General features: G+C 43.3%; 1 long non-coding RNA gene across 1 annotated transcript; it reads left to right on the top strand.

Moving 5' to 3' along the window:
* Positions 1–3,750: 3,750 nt before the first annotated feature.
* Positions 3,751–5,586, top strand: LOC144132583 (uncharacterized). The gene is made up of 3 exons (XR_013314864.1): positions 3,751–4,457; positions 4,576–4,703; positions 5,220–5,586. It is a non-coding gene; the product is annotated as an uncharacterized LOC144132583 (long non-coding RNA).
* The last annotated feature ends 268 nt before the right edge of the window (positions 5,587–5,854 follow it).

Raw genomic sequence — 5,854 nt, 5'->3', positions numbered from 1 at the left:
GGAACGGCCAGATGCTATATGGATTATATTTCGTGAGGCCAGAATATTTACAATGAATCTTTGTAACATATTAATTTTCTTTTGAATGATTGCACCTTTTCGAATAAGCTTCATGTTAATCTTTAGAGAGCAGTCGAGAATTTTGCGCCTTCAAGAATCCAATTTGGATCCAAGAGTAGTTTCCCGTTTGTACGCGACGAGCAACAGCCCTTGTCTTGCCTTTGTCCCGCCTTTGTTGCGCTGTTCACCCGCCATGAATTCTTACAATCAATGAAGTTAGTGACGATAACTACTAAAGTAAAGTTTGCTAGCGTGGGATTTGTCTGCAATCATCATCGTCATCAGCCTGACTAAGCCAACTGGAGAGCAAAAGCCTCTCCCAGGTCTCTCCACTCAACGCTGTTCTTTGCCAGTTGCAGCCACCCTATCCCCGCATATGTTTTGCAATAGGTATACAATAAACATGTGCCACAACACATCGACCTAGCAGTCCTTATATAAAACGGATTTTACGTCGGCAGGGAGAGGGAATGAAGCGGAACATTACACATGGTCGTCATTATTGATGCTCTCAACACAAATGTATGAATTAATGTAACCTTAATTATATAAAAATTTGAATGTTAAATAAAAATCACATAAAACTTTTTGCGCGTAAACGTTTAAAACTTGGGGTGAATACAATTAACTTCCAAGATTTCATCCCAGATTGTTCTATCTTTGTAGAAATTTAAAAACCTGGGATGTTTTTTGAAAAAAATCCTATGAAAGGAATAATAAATTTTGCTTATTTTGACTATTTATGAATGCCTTAAGTAAAAAAAAAAACGGCGCGAAATTATGCCGCCGCATACAGTAGATTATTAGGAAAAAATTTCGTGATGCTCAAGACTCGCCTGCAAAAGTTGAGCACAACAGCGTTATCGGCTGCAATCAGGTACTCCTAAGGCGTCGTTAGTTGTCATTTTAGCCCTTAAAGCAGGCTAGTTTTAGTTCTGCAGTGAAATAAAAATACATATGAGAGTTTATATCACCGGTGTTTTCGTGCTTCAGGTGACGTAAGAGTGAACTACTCGTCACAGCCGTCGCTTGGTCGACGAAAGTAGAACAGCATATAATAGGGCCTCTACAGAGCAAAAAAAAAAAAAAACTAGTAAAAAAAGGACGCGTATTTGACAGATAGAAAAACTTTATTTCGCAAGTAAATTTTAGACCCTGCAGGGTCCCTGAGCCACTGCGCGGTCCCACACTGCATGAAGTAGGCCATTCACTTTTGGGACGTGCATATTTTGTTAAGTCCGCGCAATTTCTTGGAGATGCACTTTATAGTTGTATAGGTTTCACATTTGAAGGCAAACCGAAATTGCGAAAACGCCACCAACGGCTGTCAGCTGCTGTATTGGGTGTAAATAAGAATTTTTCAGTCACGACGACGCCAACGCCAAGCTTTCCGCCGAACGGGAGTTTTAATGCTTTTAAATTTATGGCTTCTGTAGGATGAAACGCGTCCTTGCCTGACTATCCGAGCATCGGTCGGGTGTTAACGAAACACGAAAACGATATATTCACTAACGCAAGCGTGCACAACGTGTTGATTTGTGCCGTTCTGCGCACGTTTCACTAGTAACCTATAAGAATGCATAGCCCAGCCTCAGGCGCGCATTGCATAGATGAGTTCCGTGATAGTGTACAATCCTATACTATAAACAACCGCTGGTTGTTCACGTACTCATTATGCTTGATGCAAGTTAGTTTTATGCTGGCAGCAAATCGTGTACTTAATCCGCACATTATTAAAATGATGTCGTAATTCATGTGCGGACGCGTAGAAAACACTGTATTTTAAAAGAAGCCGTCAACAACGAAAAAGTGTAAAGGAAATGAAAAACAAAAACAGAGCATTTAAAGAGCACCTGAATAATACACCCACTTGTCGAGGCATGTACGAAGATCGAAATTTTTTTTTTACGTTTAATCGGCTTTCTGAAATGCAGCGGAAAACACATATTTAGGCGGTCACTCGTTGGTGACGCTGCAGATTGTCGCGGTTATGGCTGAATTTTCCTTGCGATCACAATTACTTGATTGTATTCCATCTTTTATAGACGGCGCCTCAGCCATCTTCAGATAACGTTTATATATATATATATATATATATATATATATATATATATATATATATATATATATATATATATATATATATATATATATATATATTGGGGCTCAATAATTGTGCGAAATTCAACAATATTCGGAACCATGGAGTACAGTAGGCCTGAGTATTATATATTTTGCTGAACTGGCTAATTTAATAAAACTAACAAATCTACTTGTCGGCTATTTCGTGTGCGGCACAAATTCCTGTGGCAAATTGAAAAGGGTTCAAAAAACTTGTAATTCATCATTATCTATTTGGACACCTGTTTTGAATTATAGTTATGCGCCTTGAAAAGTTCGTAAAATTTGAGCTTCATGATCATATTCATTTCATTATGTATAAAATCCAATACATATGATTATTAGCGCTACAGCAGTGGGTGCCAAAGCAAAAGCGATTCGGGGGCGCTCCTGTTCAAAAGTGAGAAATTATTTTCCCCAACTAAAAGAGAATAAGAGAATATAAACAAAATAGGAATGAAATAAAATGCAAGGAAACGCCATTGTTCAGTGCTAAGGACTGAATAAAAATATTGTAGAAAAAGTTTAAAATACATGAATAAAACAAGTAGGAAAGGAACAGAGTATTTACAAAATATGCATACAATACGTTAAATAAATGGTTAATAATAGAGAAGGCACGAGCGCGGAAAAAATGCACTCTTAAGCAGATCAAACCAGGGTAATAAACAGGTAAGTCCTCAGTTAGTGGTGAAAATAGTGTAAGTTATGCATAATTTCATTTTGGGTAGCAATGAATTGCACAGAGAGTTGGGTCAAAGCATACTGCTTGTTTTCATAGTTTTTGTTAGTTTGCAATAGTAGTTGGTTAACTGGCTCAGCAAATCTAGTTTAAGTGTAACTCAAGAGTTTAGAAAACTCAAAACAATTGAGAACAATGTGGTTTCTGATGGTACCACCGATAAATGATCTCAGCTTGAGGTTTAAGCTCTGATGGGGGTTGGAGGATGTAAAGAGAGCTATAAATATCCGGAGTGATGCTAAACGATCACTGAAGGTAATTAGAAGGAGAGCTTGATTTCGAAGGTAGCGAAAGCATGTTAGAAGAGTGCTATATGACGTGCCCCAACATGAAATGCAACACGTAAGGTGGTTGCATATGAAAGAAAATACAGCGTAGAAAGAGTAGGTAGGTGAAAGTGACTGCGGGCTTTCATTATCACTTTGATACCAAAAATACTTTTAGACCTGATGATTTTAATGTTCTGCTCAATTTTTTAATGCCTGTGTAAACCGACCCCAAGAAACACGGTCATTTCAGATGCGTAAATTGTATGGGTGTTTGTACAAGTACAGGGAACCGAATTACTTGTTTATTACTAGAACAGACAATCAGAAATCTTACTTTTTTTTCTTCGCTCAAGATTATTCTGGCTCTAAGCATTGTTATAGATGAGTTGGGGATTTAAGTAGAGGTAATACTAAATACGTCACCATGGGGTCGTGAAAAATAGTGTCAATAGTTTAATGAACGCTTTGGCTTATAGCCAAACCGCCTCTATCGAAAATCACCGCCGCGGCCAGGATCGAACCCGTGTCTTTAGGGGCGCGATTACGGATCAGTCTCAATCGAAATTGTCTCAAAAAGTATATCATTTGCCGCTCTCCTATTGGTCGGCGGCCATTTTGATTTTTTTCGTCACTGACTGACGTCGTAAATGCCGCAGAAGTGGTGACGTTGGCCATCTAATTATGCGGGCAGATTGAGACGATTTTTTGAGACTGGAAAAAGTAGTATCAACACGTTTGAGACAGAAAATGGCGGCTGTTTACATCGTCGTATACGCGGGTGACCGCGCGAGCAACGGTGTCGGAGGGTGCATGAAGACGACTTTGACGCGCGGGAGAGTTATTTCGAGGAGACTGCGCAGTGTCTGTGCGACGAACTCGCCGTTGAACTGGGAAGTGCGCGGGTGAGTGCGCTGTCAGTGGAGCGGTAGGTGCTGTGCGCGCTGCGCTTCTTCGCCTCCGGTGGGTTTCAAGGCGCCGTTGGAAATGAAGAAAACGTCGGCGCAGCCCAACCGACTGTGAACAAGCCTTTGCGGCGGGCAGCGGAGACCAGTGTCAACGTTGGGTAACAGAAGGGGGGTGTTCGCTTTCCGAGGAGACCCGAGGAGAAGGCGGCGGCGAAGGAGTGCGTCCTTTGCCTAAACGTTCGCCGCGGCAGCATCTCCGGCGTCGTCCGGGTGTGTCGATTGGGCACTCATCACTGTCAAGGAGTCTGGGGGGCAGTGCTGCGAACGAGCCGCAAGCGGTTCTACGCTGCGGACGTAATAGTGAGTATACCTCGGCCACTGTTTTTGACCGCATGAGTTCAAGTGCTACAAGTGCATGAGCTACAAGTGCGGGCCTCGGCAGCGAGAGTGAGTACGGGCTGTGCTTGTTTTTTCTCAGATCTGTGGCGCGAACATGTGCATCCTGGCCGTGGACTCGCGCTGACCCGGATCCTTCCGCGACGCGTTTGTCTGGCGGCATTCCTAGGCGGAGGAAGGCCTGCTGGACGACGGTGATTTTTTTTCTGGGTAAGCAGTAAAATAGCCGTGTCACCCGTCGGGCGAACTCAGTCACATCTATTGAGCTCCAGCACTATGCATTTGGCCGGATCTGCTAAAGCTACAAGAATCAGTCTGGACAGTTACACAAATGCAGACACTTTACAGTATGATACAGTGTATTGCCACCCTTTCCTTTTGTTAAATATAATTGCAGCAGAAGCACAGGACACATATTACATTGTTGAAATGCATAGCCTTTCCTGTTGAAGAAACCAAAGCAAAATGCACCTGACAGTGCTTGTGTTTTGTAGGCAATCATAGCGCATCATTTATATGAATATGGTGGTAAAAGACTGACCTTACAGTAGTGCTCACTTATACATCTAAATCCTTCATGTATGTATGCTCTTGAATGTCATATTCAGCAAAGCCTGGATGTGGGCTACTTGGCGTGAGTATTCTACTGTATAGCAGAGTGTCCTGTAATGCTGTTGAGATCACTGAGAAAGGACATGCTTAGCCGCATCATTTTTTGTTATGCAGGAGACTATGTCTACCCACTGGAGCCATGGCTGCCTGCACCAGTTGCACGACATTACAGACCTGACTCAGCAGAAGGCCTGTACAACACGCCACATGCTTTCACACAATTTGTGGCTGAGCGCTGTATTGGTGTGCCGAAGAGCTGCTTCCGTTGCTTTCAAGGGCACCGGATGCACCAGTGCCACTGGAAGTGGACAGTGCGCATCATCACCGCACGTGCTGCACTTCACAGCCTCTGTTTGGATGTGCCCATATCAGCAGAGGGTGCAGGCGACACTGCCTCTGACCCAGATAACAACGGGCCACCTCTAAATGGTGGCTGCCTCGTACAGACAGGATCCCTCCTCACCTGCCTCCTGCGAAGAGCATGCGGTGCTGTACTTTTGGTCTCTCTAGGACGACCCGTCTCCAGAGGAAGGCGTACCGAGGGATGGTGCAGCGGCAGTTGCGATGGAAAATCTAGCGTCCAGAGACGACTCACCATGCTGGCATAGAGAGTCATATCAGGCACTCTTCCCCTGTTGCCACTGTCATTTCCTTGTGTCATTGCACAACACACATCTGCAAGTGTGTGAGCAATTGTGTGATGTGGTTGTGCCCTTGGCCAACCTGTGTGCACCGAGAAGCCAGCAGTG

Source organism: Amblyomma americanum, chromosome 5, assembly GCF_052857255.1.
Source record: "Amblyomma americanum isolate KBUSLIRL-KWMA chromosome 5, ASM5285725v1, whole genome shotgun sequence".
Taxonomy (NCBI): domain Eukaryota; kingdom Metazoa; phylum Arthropoda; class Arachnida; order Ixodida; family Ixodidae; genus Amblyomma; species Amblyomma americanum.
Note: the sequence above shows the minus strand (reverse complement) of the source record. Positions and strands in the feature narration are given on the sequence as shown.